This window comes from Colobus angolensis, unplaced genomic scaffold (assembly GCF_000951035.1).
Source record: "Colobus angolensis palliatus isolate OR3802 unplaced genomic scaffold, Cang.pa_1.0 Scaffold16, whole genome shotgun sequence".
Lineage (NCBI taxonomy): Eukaryota > Metazoa > Chordata > Mammalia > Primates > Cercopithecidae > Colobus > Colobus angolensis.
Window position 1 is genome coordinate 2,793,047 of NW_012114710.1, and position 18,643 is coordinate 2,811,689.

Here is an 18,643-nt window from a genome sequence, read left to right on the forward strand (position 1 = left end):
TTTGAATGGCATACTGCCCACCCCTGCATAAATATTTTCCTCCATTTTTTTTTCTAGGCAAGGTCTCACTCTTGTTGCCCAGGCTGGAGTGCAGTGGCATGCTCATAGCTCACTGCAGTCTCGTACTCCTGGGCTCAAGTGATCCTCCCAGAGTGCTGGGATTACAGGCATGAGCCACCATACCTGTAATTTTTTATCGTGTTAAAATACACATAACACACCTCCAGTTTTTTGTGTTAAAATACACATAACAATTATAATCTTAACCATTTTAAGTGTACAGTTCTGTGGTATTAAGTACGTTCATAATGTTGTGTAACCATCACCACCATCCATATCCTTAAAATTTTTTTAAAAATTCATTTAATTCTCATTTGTTGAGACAGGGCCTTGCTTTGTCACCCAGGCTGGGGTGCAATGGCATGATCTTGGCTCACTGAAGCCACAACCTCCTGGGCTCAAGTGATCCTCCCGTCTCAGCCTCCCAAGTAGCTGGGATTACAGGCTTGCAGCACTATGCCCAGCTAATTTTTGTGTTTTTTTGTGGAGACATGGTTTTGCCCTGTTGCCTAGGCTGGTCTACTGGGCTGAAGCAATCTGCCTGCCTCCACCTTCCAAAGTGCTGAGATTATAGGCATGAGCCACCACACCCAGGCTAAAATTTATTTTAAAAATTTAAAACTTTTAAAAGAGATAGAGTTTCATATTGCTTATGCTGGAGTGTAGTGACTGTTTGCAGGTGCAATCATAGTGCACTAAATCCTCGAACTCCTGAGCTCAAGCGATCCTCCCGCTGTAGCCTCCCAAGTCGTTGAGACTACAGGCACACGACACTATACCTGGCTTCCATAACTATTTTTATCTTGTAAACCTGAAACTATACCCATGAAATAACAACTTCCCACTTCTCCCTCCCCTCGGCTTCTGGCAACCACCACTCTACTGTCTGTCTCTATAATTTTGACTGCTCTAAGTACCTCATATAAGTGGACTTATACGGTATTTGTCTTTTTGTGACTGGCTTATTTCACTTAGTATAATGTTGTCAAGATTCATCTCTGTTGTAGCATATGTCAGAATTTCTTTCCTTTATAAGGCTAAATATTATTCCATTGTAGTGTATACCACATTTTGTTTATCCATTTATCTGTTGATGGACACTTGGATTGCTTCCATGTTTTAACTATTGTGAGTAACTGCTATGAACATGGGTTTACACATATCTCAAGACCCTGTTTTTAATGATTTTGGGCATATACCCAGAAGTGGAATTGCTGGATCATATGATAGTTCTATTTTTAATTTCTTGAGGAACTGCTGTGCTGTTTTTCACAGTGGCTGTACCATTTTACATTCTTACTAACAGTGCACAAGGGTTCCGATTTCTCTACATCCTCACCAACATTGTTATTTTCTGTTTTCTTTTTAAGTAGTAGCCATTCTAATGGGTGTGAAGTAGTATATCATTGCAGTTTTGATGTGCATTTCTCTAATGATTAGTGATGTTGAGCATCTTTTCATTTGCTTATTGGCCATTTATATATCTCTGTTGGGAGAAATGTCTATTCAAGTTCTTTGCCCACTTTTTAATTGAATCTTTTGTTGTTGAGCTTTAGGAGTTCTTTATATATTCTGGATATTAATCCCTGTGAGATATATAGTTTGCAAGTATTTCCTCCCATTCTGTAGGTTGCCTTTTTACTCTTTATCTTTTCATGCACAAAGTTTAAAATTTTTCTTGAAGTCCAATTTGTCTATTTTTTTCTTTTGTTGCCTGTGCCTTTGGTGTTAGATCCAAGAAATCATTGTGAAATCCAGTGTCATGAAGTTTTGCCCTTCTAAAAGTTTTATAATCTTAGGTCTTACACTTAGGTATTTGATACATTTTGAGTTACTTTTTGTAAGTAACATAAGGTGAGGGTCCAAATTCCTTCATTTGTGTGTGGATATCCAGTTATCTCAGCACACTATTTGTTGGGGAGATTATTCTTTACCCACTGAATGGTCTTGGTACCCAGTTAAAAATCAATTTACTATATATGTGAAAGTTTATTTTTGGACTCTTAATTCTAGTCCACTGATCTATACACCTATCCTATGGCATCACCACATGTTATAATTACTGTAGGTTTGTAGTAAATGTTGAAATCAGGAAGTGTGAGTCTCCCAGATTTGTTCATTTTTGATATTATTTTGACCATTCAGGACCCTTGAGCTTCCATTTGAATTTTAGGATGGGGTTTTCTTTCTTTCTTTTTTTTTTCATGCTGTATGATCTTTAACTAAGTACAAAGACCTTTCTAACATGTAACTTAGAGATCATTTCACCCACTGATTTGGCTGCCAGTCTCTTGTCTCTGTCTTCAGTAGTGGCTGCCCTTGCCAATGTCAAAACTGTTGGAGAGCCTGGTGATAAAGTTGTTGCCATTGGCATCTTTCACATGAACCACATCAAAAGATCCAAGATGTCTTTTCTCTGTTGGTGATCACACCAGTTTGTCTCAGATTAGCACCTCCAGTAACCATACATACATTACCAGCATCAAACTTGAGGAAATCAGTAATCCTGCCAGTCTCCAACTCAATCTAAATGGGGTCATTCACTTTGATGAGGGAATCAGGGTAGCAGATGGTGAAAGCGTCATGAGTCACCAGATGAGGGATTCCTTTTGTGCTCACAAAGATTTTTCTCACTTTGCACAACTTGTACTTTGTCTCCTGGGGTGTAATAGGATGAACAGCGAAGTGACCCTTAGTATCATAGATTAGATGGAAATGCTCTCTGGTCTTGTCAATGCTGATGACATTCATGAAACCAGCAGGGTAGGTTAAATCAGTTTGGACCTTGCCATTAATCTTAATGAACTGCTGCATACAGATCTTCTTTTCATCTCCTGTCAGGGTATACTTAAGTCAGTTCCTTAGGAAAGTGATGAGAGACTCTCAGCTTGTAGGGACCAGTGGATGTACAAGGAGCAAACATACTGGTTAATTCATCCAGCATCCAATGCTTATTTCTTTTGAGGTTGGAGGATGTTTGGTCAGGTCAGAGATAAAGTGCTTCCTGCCAGCGGCACCAGATCTGCCCCCACCCACCCCCCACCCTAGTCCAGTATTTGCTTTTCTCCCTAGAGCCTGGCCTGGCCAGCTGCAGAGGCTGCAGTCCCTTTGCCTCTGCCTGTCAGTCCCCTGCCAGAGTCCCAAGACCTGAGACAGCCCCAACCCAGGGAGGATAGAGGAAAATATGTTCCTGGATGGGTTTTTCTATTTCTGCCAAAAAAGTCTTTGGATAATAGGGATTGCACTGGATCTGTAGATCACTTTGGATGGTATTGTGACATCTTATTAAGTCTTCTAATCCATAAATATGAGGTGTGTTTCTATTATATCTCCTTTAATTTATTTTAGCAATGTTTTGTAATTTTTGTTGTGTAAGTTTTTTATCTCCTTGGTTGATTCATTTTATTCTTTTTGATGTAGTTTTAAATAGAATTGTTTTTGTAATTTCCTTTTCCAAAAGGAACTAACTAGTATTTTATTCTTTTTGATGCAGTTTTAAATAGAATTGTTTTTGTAATTTCCTTTTCCAAAAGGAACTAACTAGTTCATTGTTAGTATATAGAAATGCAACTGATTTTTGTCTGTTGATTTGTTTCCTGCTACTTTGTTAAATTCATTTATTAGTTCTAACAGTGTTTTTGTGGAATCTTCAGGATTTTCTACCGATAAAATCATATCATCTGGGAACAGAGATCATTTTACCTCTTTTTTCCAATTTTGATCTCTCTCTCCCTTTACCTAATTATCTGGCTAGAACTCCAGTACTATGTTACTATTTGAATAAATGTGGTGAAAGCAAGCATCCTTTCTTTGTTTTCTTTCTTTTCTTTTTTTTTTGAAGTGGAGTCTCGCTCTGTCACCCATGCTGTAGTGCAGTGATGCAATCTTGGCCCACTGCAACCTCCCCTCCTGGATTCAAGCAATTCTCCTGCCTCAGCCTCTTAAGTAGCTGGAATTACAGGCATCTGCCAACACGCCCAGCTAAGTTTCTATTTTTAGTAGAGACGGGGTTTCACCATGCTGACCAGGCTGGTCTCAATCTCCTGACCTTGTGATCTGCCTGCCTCAGCCTCCCAAAATGCTGCGATTACAGGCATGAGCCACCATCCTCGGCCTCTTTGTTTTCTTAGAGGAAAAGATTTTAGTCTTTCATCATTGAAAATGATATTCACTGTAGGTTTTTCATATATGGTTTTTATTATGTTGACATAGTTTCCATCTATTCCTAGTTTTCTTCAGTGTGTGTGTGTGTTTTTTAAATCATGAAACGGTGTTGAATTTTGTCAAATGCTTTTTCTGCATCAACTGAGATAATCATGTGTTGTTTTTCTTTCATTCTTTTAATGTGTTATATTACATTGATCAATATTTGTATGTTGAACCATTCTTGTATTCCAAGAATAAATCCCACTTAGTCATGTTGTATAATACTTTTAAGACGCTGCTGAATTTGGTTTGCTAATATTTTGTGGAATATTTTTATATTAGTGTTCATAAGGAATATTGGTCTGTAGTTTTCTTTTAGTGTCTTTCTCTGGGTTTTGGCATCAGAGTAATGCTGACCTCATAGACTGAATTAGAAAGTGTTCCTTTCGTTTTAATTTCCTTCTCAAACCTTTCTTTAAAAATTAAAGAAAAATTTTTAAAATTAAAGATTTGAGAAAGGTTGGTTTTAGTTCTTTAAATGTTTGATAGAATACACCCCTGAAGCCATCAGGTCCAGAGCTGTACTTTGTTGGGAGATTTTTGATTACTGATTGTCTCCTTACTAGTTATAGGTCTATTCAGATTTTCCATTTATTCATGATTTAGTCTTGGTATGTTTTGTGTTTCTAGGAGTTTGTCCATTTCATATAAGGTTATTCAATGTATTGGTGTACAGTTGTTCACAGTATTCTTTTTCAGTCTTTTTAAATTTCTATAGAATCAGTAGTAATGTCCTTACTTACATTTCTGATTTTTATAATTTGAGTCTTCTCCCTTTTTCTTTCTTAGTCCATTTGGCTAAAGATTTGTCGTTTTTGTTCATCTTTTTGAAGAACCAACTTTTGGTTTCATTGATTTTTCTCTTTTGTTTTTTTCTTCTCTATTTATGTCTGCTTTGATCTTTATTGTTTTCTTCCTTCTGCTAGCTTTGGGTTTAATTTGTTCTTTTTTTTTTTTTTTTTTGAGACGGACTCTTGCTCTGTCGCCCAGGCTAAAGTGCAGTGGTGCAATCTCGGCTCACTGCAACCTCTTCCTCCCAGGTTCAAACGATTCTCCTGCCTCAGCCTCCTGAGTAGCTGGGATTACAGGCGACCACCACTGTGCCCGGCTAATTTTTATATTTATAGTAGAGACAGAGTTTCACCATCTTAGCCAGGCTGGTCTTGAACTCCTGACCTCGTGATCCGCCCACCTCGGCCTCCAAAAGTGCTGGGATTACAGGCTTGAGCCACCGCACCCAGCCTCTAGTTCTTTAATTTGTAAGGTTAGGTTATCAATTTGAGATGTTTCTTGTTTTTTAATGTAAGTGTTTAAAGCTATAAATTTCTCCCTTAGCACTGCTGTCATTGCATCCCGTAAATTTTGGTATATTGTGTTTTTATTTTCTTCTGTAAATATTTTCTAATTTCCCTTGTTATTTCTTCTTTGATCCACTGGTGATTTAAGGGTGTGTTGTTTAATTTCCACAAATTTATGAATTTATGTTATTGATTTCTAACTTCTTGTTGTAGTCAGAGTAGGTACTTAGTATGATGTCTATCTTTTTAAATATGAGACTTAATTTGTGGCCTAACATATGGTCTATTCTGGAAATGTCCTATGTGCACTTGAGAAGAATGTGTATGCTATTGTTACATAGAATATTTTGCATACATCTGTTAGATCTATTGGTTTATTGATCTAATAGATAATATAATATTATGTATAATACAACATATATATAGTATGTGTGATATGGTTTGGATTTATTTCCCCACCCAAATATCATGTTGAATTGTAATCACCAATGCTGGAGGAGGGGCCTGGTGGGATGTGATCGGATCATGGTGTTGACTTGCCCTTTGCTGTTCTTATGAGAGTAAATGAGTTCTCATGATATCTGGTTGTTTTTAAAAGTGTGTAGCACCTCCCACTTCACTCTTCCTCCTGCTCCTGCCATGTAAGACGTGCCTGCTTCCCCTTTGCCTTCTGCCATGATTGTAAGTTTTCTGAGGCCTCCCCAGTCATACTTCCTGTGTAGCCTGTGAAACCATGAACCAATTAAACCTCTTTTCTTTATAGACTACCCAGTCTCAGGTCATTATTTATAGTAATGTGAGAATTGACTAATACAGTGTGTGTGTGTGTGTATACATATATATATATTCAATAGATTGGTTGTTTTTTTGTGTTGTCTAAGTCCTCTATTTCCTTACTTATCTTCTGCCTGATTGTTCTATTCAATATTAAAAGTAGAGTATTGAAGTTCCAACTATTGTTGTAGAAGTGTCTATTTCTCCCTTTAATTCTGTCAGTTTTTGCTTCATATTTTGATGGTCTGTTTTTAGGTGTGTAAATGCTTATAATTGTATTGAAGCTTTGTGAATATATACATACATGTATATATTTCTCTCTTGTAAACTTTTTTGACTTAAAGTCTCTTTTGCCTGAGATCAATATAGCCCCCTCTGCTCTCTGGTAACTATTTGCGTAAACTATCTTTTTCCATACTTTCGCTTTCAACTTATTTGTGCCTTTGGATTGAAAGTGAGTCTCTTGTAGATAACGTATATTTGGAGCATGTGTTTCGATCCATTTTGCTAATATCTGTATTTTGATTGGAGAGTTTAATACATTTACATTTAAAGTAATTATTATTTATTAATTCTGTAATTTTGCTACTTGTTTTCAATTTTCCTGTAGCATTTTTGTCTCTCATTTCTGTCATTGCTGTCTTCTTTTGTAATTACTTGTTTTTTTAATAGTAAAAATTTTGAGTTCCTTTCTAATGTCCTTTTGTGTATAATCTATAGCTATTTTCTTTGTGGTTACCATGGGTATTACATTTAACATACTAAAGTTATAACACTATTTTGAATTTTTATAGTTTAACTTCAATAACACATAAAAACTCTGCTTCTTTATAGCTCCATTCTTGCCCCTTTCAGTTGTTGATGTTACAAAATTACGTTCTTAGACATTTTGTGCCCCAAAGCATAAACTAATAATTATTTTAAATGCTTTAGTCTCTTAAATAATACATAAAAAAGTTATAAACCATTGATGCAAAAATGCTAGCTTTTCTAATTACCTGTGTATTTACCTTAGTTGAGATCTTTATTTCTTCAAAAGTCTTTGATTTACTGTATAGAACTATTTAATTTCTCCTTGCAGGACTTACTTGAGCATTTCTTATATGGCAGATCTAGCAGTAACTAACTCTCATAACTTTTGTTTATCTAGGAATGTCTTGTTAGGTTGGTGCAAAAGTAATTGTGGTTTTTGCCATTTTAAAAGAGTAACAAAAACCGCAATTACTTTTGAAGAGTAACAAAAACTGCAATTACTTTTGCACCAACCTAATAATTTCTAACTTTTTTAAAGGGCAATTTTGCTGAATATAGGATTCTTGATTAACATGTTGTTTTCTTTTAGCACTTTGACTATATTGGCCCACTACCTCTGGCCTCCAAAGTCACAGATGAGAAATCTGCTGATAGTCTTATTAAGAATCCATTTTATGTGATGAGTTACTTTTGCTGCTTCCAAGATTCTCTCTGTCTTGAAATCATCTTTCTTGGAATTAATTGAGCTTACTGGATGCTTATATTCATACCTTTTATCAAATTTGGGAAGTTTTCAGCCATTATTTCTCCAAATATTCTCTTTGCTCCTTTTTCTCTTTCTTCTTGTTTAATTCTGACAATGTATATGTTAATCCACTTGATGGTGTCCAACATGTCCCTTAGGCTCTGTTCACTTTTCTTGAAACTTTTTTTTTCTTTCTGTTTCTCAGACTAGATAATTTCCATTGTCCTATCTTCAAGTTCACAGATTCTTTTTTCTGCATGCTCAAATCTGCCTTTGAATCCCTTTGGTGAACTTTTTATTTCAGTTATTGTACTTTTCAGCTTCAGCACTTCTTTTTGGTATCTTTTTAGGTTTTCTATCTCTATTGATATTTCCATTTTGTTTATCATCATTTTTTTGACTTTCTCCACATCTTCCTTTAGTTTTTTGAGCATCTTTGAGACAATTGGTTTAATCATTGTCTAGTAGCTCTTCCATCAGGTCATTTTCAGGAACAGTTTCTGTTGATGTATTTTTTTTCTTTTAATGTGCTAAACTTTCCTGTTTCTTTCTAGTCCTTGTGATATTTTTGTTGAAAACTGGACATTTGAAGCTAATAATACAGTAACTCTGGAAATCAGATTCTCTGGAAAACTGCTTTTGCCAGGGTTTGCTCTTTCTGATATTGTTGATTTATTTTTTTATTGTGGTAGGTCATCTCTTTACCAAGGATCATCCTGAATATCAGATTTAAGGTTTTCTCAGGTCTTTTGTGAGCTTCTACCTTTCCCTGGACCTGTGTGGTCACTTTATCATTTTTCTCATGCAGTTGTTGTTGAAAGTAATAGTCTTTAAAGTCTGGATCCAAAAAAAGACAAAAAAGAAAAGTGAAGGAAGGAGAAAAAAATGGTGCTGGCCTTTTAAATCCAGTGAAAGTCACCTCAGCTCGCAACAATGAGAAAGGGTGAAATAGCAATGGTCACCTGCCCTTTGTCTGCACATCTGTGATCAGAAGCAGCTATCAGAAATCTGAACACAGATCCCCAGTATTTGGAGAATAAGTCTTGTTTTGCCCATTCTGGCTCCAACAATCTGTGTGTAAGCTGCTCCAGCAACACGTACACAGCTCTCAGCTATGGTTAAACCAGACACATTCTGCCAGTATAATTGTTGTGTAGGTGGGGAGACAAATTTCTGATGCTCCCTACTCTGCCATTTTTCCAGAATCCTCCCCGTCAATCGCTTTTTTTTTTTTTGCTTTATTTTTCTTCATAGCACTTACTATCTGTCATAGAAATTTGTTTTATTTTTATGTGGTCCATCTTCCCAATACAATGTGAGCTTTGTGTGGTTGGAGACTTTCATGTCCTAGTCATTGCTCTATCCCCAGCCTGGAACAGTGTCTGACACATTCTAGTGAGTATTTGTTGAATAAATTATACCCACTACTCATATCGTTCAAATGTTAACATTTTGCCATATTTGTTATAGATTTTTGGAGAGAAAGAAAACGATACAGATAGAGTTGAAGCCTGCTCTGTATTTATCTCCAATCCTATTACCCTTTTTTCTTCTCTGAGACAATTACTGTTAGAGATTTAATGTTTAACAGCTTTATAAATGTTCATATGCTTTTATTTCACATTTATGTAATATAATTACTATCTAGAACTATTTGCTTTTATTTTTAAATTTCATGGTAAATGTGTATATAAAAATAAGTGATACATATATGTGTTTGCAAATTGTCTTTTAAAGAAATTTTTATTTGACAAATAATAATTATATATATTTATAGGGTATAATGTGACATTTTGATACATTATGGAAGGATCACATCAGGGTAGTTCACATATCCATTACCTCAAATATTGATCACTTCTTTGTGGTGAGAAGATTTAAAATCCTCTCTTGTAGCTATTTTGAAATGTACATTATTACTAACTCTAGTCCTTTTGCCATGCAATAGAATACCAGAACTTATTTCTCCTAACTATAACTTTCTATCCACTGACCAACGTCTTTCCTTTCCTTGTGTTCCTTCCCACCTCTTTTTCACATATGTAGCTCTAGTTCTTTTTTTTTCTTTTTTTGAGACAGAGTCTCTCTCTGTTGCCCAGGCTGGAGTGCAATGTCCCGATCTCGGCTCACTGCACCCTCCGCCTCCCGGATTCAAGCAATTCTTTGCCTCAGCCTCCCGAGTAGCTGGGATTCCAGGCACCTGCCCTCACACCTGGCTAATTTTTGTATTTTTAGTAGAGATAGGGTTTCACCATCTTGGCTAGCTGGTCTTGAATTCCTGACCTTGTGATCTACCCGCCTTGGCCTACTGAAGTGCTAGGATCACAGGTGTGAGCCACTGCACCCTGCCCAGCTCTAGTTCTTTCATTTTGACATTGGGTTAATAAACCACAATTCATTTATTCATTCTCTTGCTGGTGGACATTTAGATTGTTTCCTATTCTTCTGCTATTAAATCCAATGCTGCACTGAAAATACTAGTACATATCAGAAGTGAACTGACTGTGCATCTTCATTTTTATCAAATGTTGCCAAATTGCTCTGTGAAGTAGGTGCCTCCCAGAAGGATGTGAGAACTGTTGTTGCTCCACATGAGTCCAACACTTAACTCTGAGAGACTTTGCAGTTTCCAGTCTGATGGGTGTGAAAGGAAACCTTATTTTTGAATTTGCCTGATTACCAATTAGGATAAGTATATTCTCCTGTGTTATTTGTCATTTGGATTTCCTTTTCTGTGAATTGCCTGTTTATTTATGTTATTCATTTCCTTGTTGTTTTCTTTCTCTGATTGATATATAAATCAAAGTTTTTGTTAATTTTAATATTTAATGTTAATATTAATTTAATATTTTGTATTTCATTGCTAATACAGATATTATATATTCTTCCAGAAGTCTGTTTTTTATGTATGTCTTAAATTTTAATATAGTCTTTTTTTGTATATATTTTTAGAGTATGGGATTTTTTTGTTTATATATTTGTTCATTTATTGAATAAATCTTTTCTTGCTCTGAAGTCACAAAGAGATTATTCTATAGTTTCTTTGAAAACTTTTAAGTTTTATATTTCATACTTAGTTCTTTAATTTACCTGGAATTTATTGTTCCAAGTGACATAAAATGGGAATCTGGATTTTTTTCCTGCTTGAATGATGAATTGACCTAATAATATTTATTTATTTTGAGACAGAGTCTTGCTCTGTCTCCCAGGCTGGAGTGCAGTGGCGCGATCTCGGTTCACTGCAAGCTCCGCCCCCTAGGTTGACGCCATTCTCCTGCCTCAGCCTCCCTATTAGCTGGGACCACAGGCTCCCGCCAACACGCCCGGCTAATTTTTTGTATTTTTTTGGTAGAGACGGAGTTTCACCGTGTTAGCCAGGATGGTCTCCATTTCCTGACCTCGTGATCCTCCCACCTCAGCCTCCCAAAGTGCTGGGATTACAGGCATGAGCCACTGCGCCCTGCCGAATTGCCCGAATAATATTTACTGAATAAATGTATCCCTTCCCCCAGACTGGAATGCAATGCTACCTCTGTCATATTTCAATTTTCTGCAGTTGGACAGATAAATTCCACATTTTGTATTTTTAAAATAGTGATTTATTAGTCTAACTCTGACAAAATACCACACTCTTTTAATTAGCGTGACTTTATAACAAGCCTTGAGATATGAGTGGAAGGCCTTAGTTTTTTGACTTATAATTTGTACTCACTTGTTCTTGGTCTTTGGCTTTTTTTTTTTTTTTTTTTCCTTTTCTTGAGACGGAGTCTCACTCTGTGGCCAGGCTGGAGCACAGTGAATTTCAACTGTGAAGTTAACAAGAATCATTGACATTGTTTTTCGGCTACTTATTCTCTATTTTAGTCAATTTTAATGGTAATAAAAATGTAGTAAGAGTACATTTGAAAAGATGATCTTATCACCCCAAAAGGCATTATGTGTTTGTGTATTTTCTTAGATTCCGTTTTCCATCCTGAATTTTAATTTTTACCGGTAAGCATGGTTGTTTCTTCCTGGCTAGGACCGTTTCTTACTCCTGTCCTCCTCTGTCCTGCACTGTTGTCCCTGACCCCTTAATTTTCTTCTTTCTGCTTCAGTAAATCTTTGAACATTTTTTAACAACTCAACCCCACCAAGTGTTCTGAATTATATCAAGAAATCTTTGTTTGCCGCTATTTAATTATAGATTTTCTAAAAATGGCCCACATCAACCTTTCTCCCAAATCGTAGTGGATGAAACCATGTTATAATGTTTTGTTTGATCCTTTGAGCTGACATGATCTTTAGACTTAATATCATGCCAACATCTTTCCCAAATCTTGAGTAAAACAGTATCACTGATTCTGAGAGACATTACATCTTTGATGAGTGTTTTTTTCTGTACAATGAGGTAAGTTTCTTTTTACCCTGAGATGCCATAATTCTCAGGGTAATTGTCTTACCCTATAATTACCCTATAATTGTCTCTTTGGGCCATTAGTAGGCCTGCTAGCTGTACAGGTCCATAAAATACTACAAAAATAAAATACTACAAAAAAGCTTAAAACTTCTACCTTCCTTCCAAGTGCCGACGAAGTTACTTTGTGTCTTAGGATTTGTCTGTTTGTTTTTAGTTACTTCTTAGAAGTCAAGTGTTCCAGGATTTTCTGTATAGGCCAGCATTGGTATCTTCTACCTCCATTAAATAAAAAATGTAATTTTAGCTGATACTTGGAACACACTTTATAATGTGGGTAACATTCACAGAAGTCTGCAAATATAAGCAAGTCCTGGCAAGATATTGCTAGCCAATACCAAATTTATATTTTGGGGGGTGCTGCACTGGAAATGAGCTCTCCTTCTGGGACTCAGAGCTTTACTTGCCTCTACTGAAAAGGCCAAGTGTTCTGATAATCAGATTGGCTCAGGTTCATTCCCTCTAAGAGGATTTCCGTGTGTCCCTTGGAACGAACCCAGAAGAACAGAATCTAATTTTCTCCTCACAGCATTGCCACAATGTGCTCCTTCACCACTGACTCAAGTTGGAAATCTCAGGCTGCTGCACCATTAACCACAATTTTAGGAGCACTGCCATGCCCTGTGGCCACAAGCAGAGATCGCTGTCAACACAGATCTTTTTATTTGGGACCCAAGCTAGCAAAGCTGATTAACTGATGCCTATGTAAAGACTTCTGATGGTTCCTGGGCTTCAGAAACTTCTGTAAATGAAAAGAATGGTGTTTAAATTTAATGTTGATACCAGGCTGCCTGCTCCTTTTTCCATCCAGACCCTGTGAAGCACATGCCATTAGACGATGGTGCTAGATAGCCCTCTTTGTTGCTGCCCTCTACTCTTCCTAGTTCATACCTCCTCATTCACTGAGGACTTGATCACTTGGGTCATTGTCTATTTCCCCACACTACTTCATTGCCAGACAAGTATTCAGTATCTGTTTATGCAAGTTTTTCTCTTTTTGAAATTATGAAATACATTAAACATACAAGAAGTGTATAGTACAATGTCATAGTAACTACTGAAGGAATTAACAACCTGCCACCCCAAAATATGTTGTCCTGGTACATTGACCATTTTGAGTTAAAGGCACATGAAAAACAGCAGATGTAAGATCACCCTGACCTTCCCCACTCAACTTTTCTTTAGAGAAGGGGTCTGCTCTGTCACCTAGGCTAGGGTGCAGTAGTGCAATCATAGCTCACTGCAGCCTCAAATTCCTGGGACCAAGCGATCCTCCAACCTCAGCCTCCTGAGTAGCTGGAATTTTTTTTTTATTTTTATTTTTTGTAGAGATGGGGGTTGTGCTGTGTGGACTAGGCTTTTCTCAAACTCCTGGCCTCAAGGGATCCTCCCGCCTTGGGCTCCCAAAGTGTTGAGATTACAGGTGTGAGCCATCACACCCAGCCCTTCCTTCTGTTTCTTTAAAGGAAGAGACACAATTCCCATGTGAAAGATGTTCTCTCCACATAAGAAGGAAAATATTCTTATCATCAAGGACAGGCTTCTCTACCCAATTAACTATGCTGCCCAAGCCTCTTTGCCTTGTCTCAGTTTCATAATTTACTCTTTTTTGTCCAGTTCAGTATATAAGTGTTCATTCAACTCTAACTAACTGCTTCTTTGAGTCTTTATTCCTCATGAAGGCTCCCGTGCCATGTAAAATTTATATTAAATAAATTTGAGCTGGGTGTGGTGGCAAGTGCCTGTAGTCCCAGCTACTGGGTGGCCTGGGGGCAGGGGGTGGCATGCTGAGTCAGAAGGCTGAGGCTGCAGTAAGCCATGATCATGCTACTGCACTCCAGCCTGAGCAACAGAGCAAGACCCTGTCTCAAAATAAAATTAGATTAAATTTAAAAATTGAATGCTTTCTCTTGTTGATCTGTCTTACGTTAATTTAATTCTCAGGCTCAGCAGGAAAACCCTTCAAGTAGTAATAAAATTTTGCCTCCCCTACACTACCTGTGTTCCTATCACACAACTTTACACAATCATAACATCTTGTGTTTGTTTTGCATCTTCTTTCATTAAGAAATGAAAGCTAACAAATGTGGTGAACCTCACTCTGATTTCATTTCTCTGCCCAGGAGTCATTAATGTTCCAAATTTGGTATTTATCATCCCCATGTTTTTATCCTATTACTGTACATGTTTCTGTCCATAAAGTTTTTATAATATTGTGTTGCAGGCTGTAAAACTTTATATAAGTGTTATAATTCTGTAGTCTTTCAACCTGCTCTTACACTACATATATTTTTAAAAGTATCCATGCTGACACTTGTAGCTCTAATTTTTCTTTTCTTCTTTTTTTTTGAAATGGAGTCTCGCTGTCTCACTCTGTTGCCCAGGCTGGAGTGCAGTGGCGTGATCTCGGCTCACTGCAACCTCCGACTCCCTAGTTCAAGTGATTCTCTGCCTCAGCCTCCTGAGTAGCTGGGATTACAGGCATGCGCCACAATGCCCAGCTAATTTTTGTATTTTTAGTAGAGATGGGGTTTCACCGTGTTGGCCAGGATGGTCTCGATCTCCTGACCTCGTGATCCGCCCGTCTCGGCCTCCCAAAGTGCTGGGATTACAGGCATGAGCCACCGTGCCTGTGTCTGGCCCATAGCTCTAATTTTTCATTCAATTCTATGAACATTTATTGAACATTATTCAATTGTATGAGCCACAATTTATTCATTTTTTTCTTCTGTTGATGGACATTTAGATTGTTTTCCATTTTTTTGCTTTTAAAAATAATCCTCCCAAATTCTTACGCAGGTCTCTGTACACACGGGCAAAACTTTTCTCTAGAAGTGGAATTGCTTGGCCATATGGTATGCCAATGTTTATGGGAAAATTACTCTCCAACGTGGTTTTGCCAATTTATGTAAGTGTGAAATTGTATCTTAATTTTTTTTTGCATTCTCTTAACTATAAGCACAACTAAGTATATAGTCATATTTTTATTTACTGTTCAGACTTTTTCCTCTGAGAATTATCCACTTTAAACATTGGACTTTCTCCTGCTCTTATTTTTTTGGTATATATTCTGAATACTAATCTTTTGTCCGTTTCATGGCAAGCAACTTTTTTTAAGTGACTAGTATTTTCATTTTTTAACAGTGTCTTTTGGTGCAGGGTTTTAAAATTTGGCCTTTCCTTGAGGTTTTCATTTATGTTTTGGTTAAAACTTTCTTCCCTACCCTAAAGTCATAAATATACTTTTCTATATTTTAATCTAAAAAACTTAATGTTTTGCTTTTCTCTTTTGATTTTTAATCTGAAATTTATTTTAATTTATGCTGTTTAATATAATTCTAATTTTATTTTTTCCTTAAGAATAACCACTTATTCCAATATAATTTACTGACTAGTTGAGTCTTTCCCCATGATATTTAGTGCAATGTCTGACAACTATCTAGGTTTTTATATTATTCTTCAGTTTCTAGGCTCTGTTATCTCTATCCCCGCACCAGTACTATGCTGTATTAAATCACTGTAGCTTAATATCCAAATATGTTCTTCTTCAACAACCTTTGGCTATTTTTTGCTTTTTCTTTTCCATATGAATTTGAGAATCAGCTTGTCAAGTTGCACAAGTAGTTTGAGTGGATTTACACTGCCTTTATAGATTTACTTTGAGAGACTTGATCTCTTAACGATATTGAGTCTTCTCATTTGTGAACAGCAATGCATCTCTATTTATTCAGGTCTTCTATACTGTCCTTCAGCAAGGTTTTGTGACTTTTTCCACAAAAACATTTGCAGATAAATTATAGATTTAGTCCTCAGTACTATATAGTATTTATTATTTGTGAAAGCATGATATTAAAATTTACTGTTGCTACTTGTTTGTTCCAGGTATATGGAAAAATAATTGATTTTTGCCTATTGGTCTTGTATTCCAATAACTTGTTGAACTCTAAGAGTTTGTCTGTAAATTTTCCTGGATTTTCTGTGTTCACAATCATATCATCTATTAATGATAACAATTCTGTTATTTATTTGAAACCCTTGTGTAATTTTTTTCTTTTTTTTTTTTCTGCACTGGTCAGTGATAATGAACATCCTTTACTTTTCCTACTTTAAAGGGAATGTGTAGAACATTTACATTTAAACAAAATGTTTGCTTTAGGAATTTGGCTGGTTCCCATTCTCAGATTAAGGACATTCCTTTCTATTATTATTTTGCTACAATTAAAAAATTTATAGATGGTTTTTGAGTTATATCAAATGTATTTTCTCCAAGTGTTGAATCGCATAACTTTATTTGCTTTGTTAATGTGGTAAATTACATTAATTTTTTCTAATATACTGTTCTAATTTCTGTTTCTCAGATAAATGCAGTTTAGAGAAGAGGAATTTTTTATATACTCAGATTTTAAGAAACATTTTATTTAGTTATGACTTTCACATTTATGTTCATAAGTGATACTGGCCTATAATCTTCCTTTTACATAGTCTTATTTAGTTTTGGTATAACAGTTAACGTTAGTTTCATTAAATGAACTATTAGCTTCATTAAACTGATGGAATTTTTTTTTTTTTTTTAGTGCTTTGGAACATAAGATTGAGATTCTGTTCCTTCAGTTTTTGCTAGAACTTTTCCATGAAACCCTTTCGATTTGGTATTTGTGGTACCTGTGTGCATGCTGTGCGCACCTGTGTGTATGTGTACAAGGAGGTGGATTTTTAAACACAAACACTTTCATGGTTATTGGTTTATTTTTTTTTTTTTTTAAAATCTTCTCCTTATAGGTAATATTTTTCTAAAATTGTCATTTAAAAATATATTGGCATAAAGTTGTTTATTTTTTATGATTTTAATATATGTATTTTCTCTGTAGTTGTGTCCCCTTCTGTATTCCTAGCACATTTATTTTTACTTTCCTTCTTTTTTCTTGATAAATTTTACTGGAATGTATTTTATCAGTCTTTTTTAAAAAATCAACATTTGATTTTGTTGGTTGCACTAGTTATTTCTTGTTTTCGGATTCATTAATTTTTGTTCTCTTTTGTTTGTTTGTTTCGAGACAAGATCTCTATCACCCAGGCTGGAGTGCAGTGATGCGATCATGGCTCCCTGTAAGCTCAAAATCCCGGGCTCAAGTGATACTGCCACCTCGGCCTCCTGAGTAGCTGAGACTACAGGTGTGTGCCACCATTCCTGGCTAATTAAAACAAATTTTCTTTGTAGTAATGAATTCCTGTTATATTGCCCAGGCTGGTCTTGACCTCCTGGCCTCAAGTGATTCTCCTGACTTGGCCTAAAGTGCTGGGATTACAGGCTACTGTGTCTGGCCTCTCATTTTTATTTTCTCATTCTTTACACTTCTTTGGGGTTGCTCTGTTGTTCTCTTCTGAAGCCTTTAAGTTGGACACCTTCCCCATTCATTTTGAGTATTTCTTCTTTTTAAGGTAAACATTTAAAGGGCTTCTCAAAGGGAGAAATGACCCCAAATGACAGGTTCACCTCTCTGGGATTCCTTTTCTCCTGGATCTTGGCTAGGTCATTCTTCAGTGCCTTTTTAGGCTCTGCAAAACTTTCAAGTAGACTTTTTTTGTTGAGATATATGATTGAAGTCATTATTGTATATAATGCTGAGGTAATGATTACAGTGTAGTCCACATACAGTGTACATATATAAATTGTACAGTTTGATGAGTTTTGACAGGTATTTAACCATGAAACCATTACCACAATAAGTACATATCCACCACCCCCCTAAAAGTATCCTCATGGCCCTCTCCTTCCCTACCCTCTGCCCCATCACAAGTCTCCATCCCCATGCAGCCACTGACTTACCTTCTGTTATGATAAACTCGTTTGCATTTTCTAGAATTTTATGTAAATGAAAGCATACAGTGTTTACTCTTTTTTGTATGGCTTCTTTCCCTCAAAATAATTATATTAAGATTCATCTGTGCTGTTGCATGTATCAGTAGTTCCCTCCTTTTTAATACTGAGTAGTAGTCTGTTGTATAGCTATACCCACAATTTGTTTATCTGTTTACCAGTTGATGGGCATTTGGATTGTTTCCAGTTTGGGCTCTTACAAATGAAATTTCTATGAACATTTGTATAAAAGTCTTTGTGTGGAAATACATTTTTTTTTTTTTTGGGTAAATACCTGAGAATGGAATAGTTGTATCATATATGGCAGGTACATGTTTTAAAATATCCTTCCTTGTTCTAAACAGGATAGTTGGTTGAATTACCTAATCTACTATTGCAAGAAGTAGAAGTCCCTTATATTTTCTTCTTGCACTTTTATTGTTTCTTTTTTTCTATTTAAGTTTCTTATTCTTCTGGATTTTTTTTTTTTTTTT

At 36.0% G+C, this 18,643-nt stretch overlaps 1 pseudogene; it reads right to left on the reverse strand.

Moving 5' to 3' along the window:
* Window positions 1–2,363: 2,363 nt before the first annotated feature.
* Window positions 2,364–18,643, reverse strand: part of LOC105508331 — a 56,101-nt pseudogene continuing 39,821 nt past the window's right edge.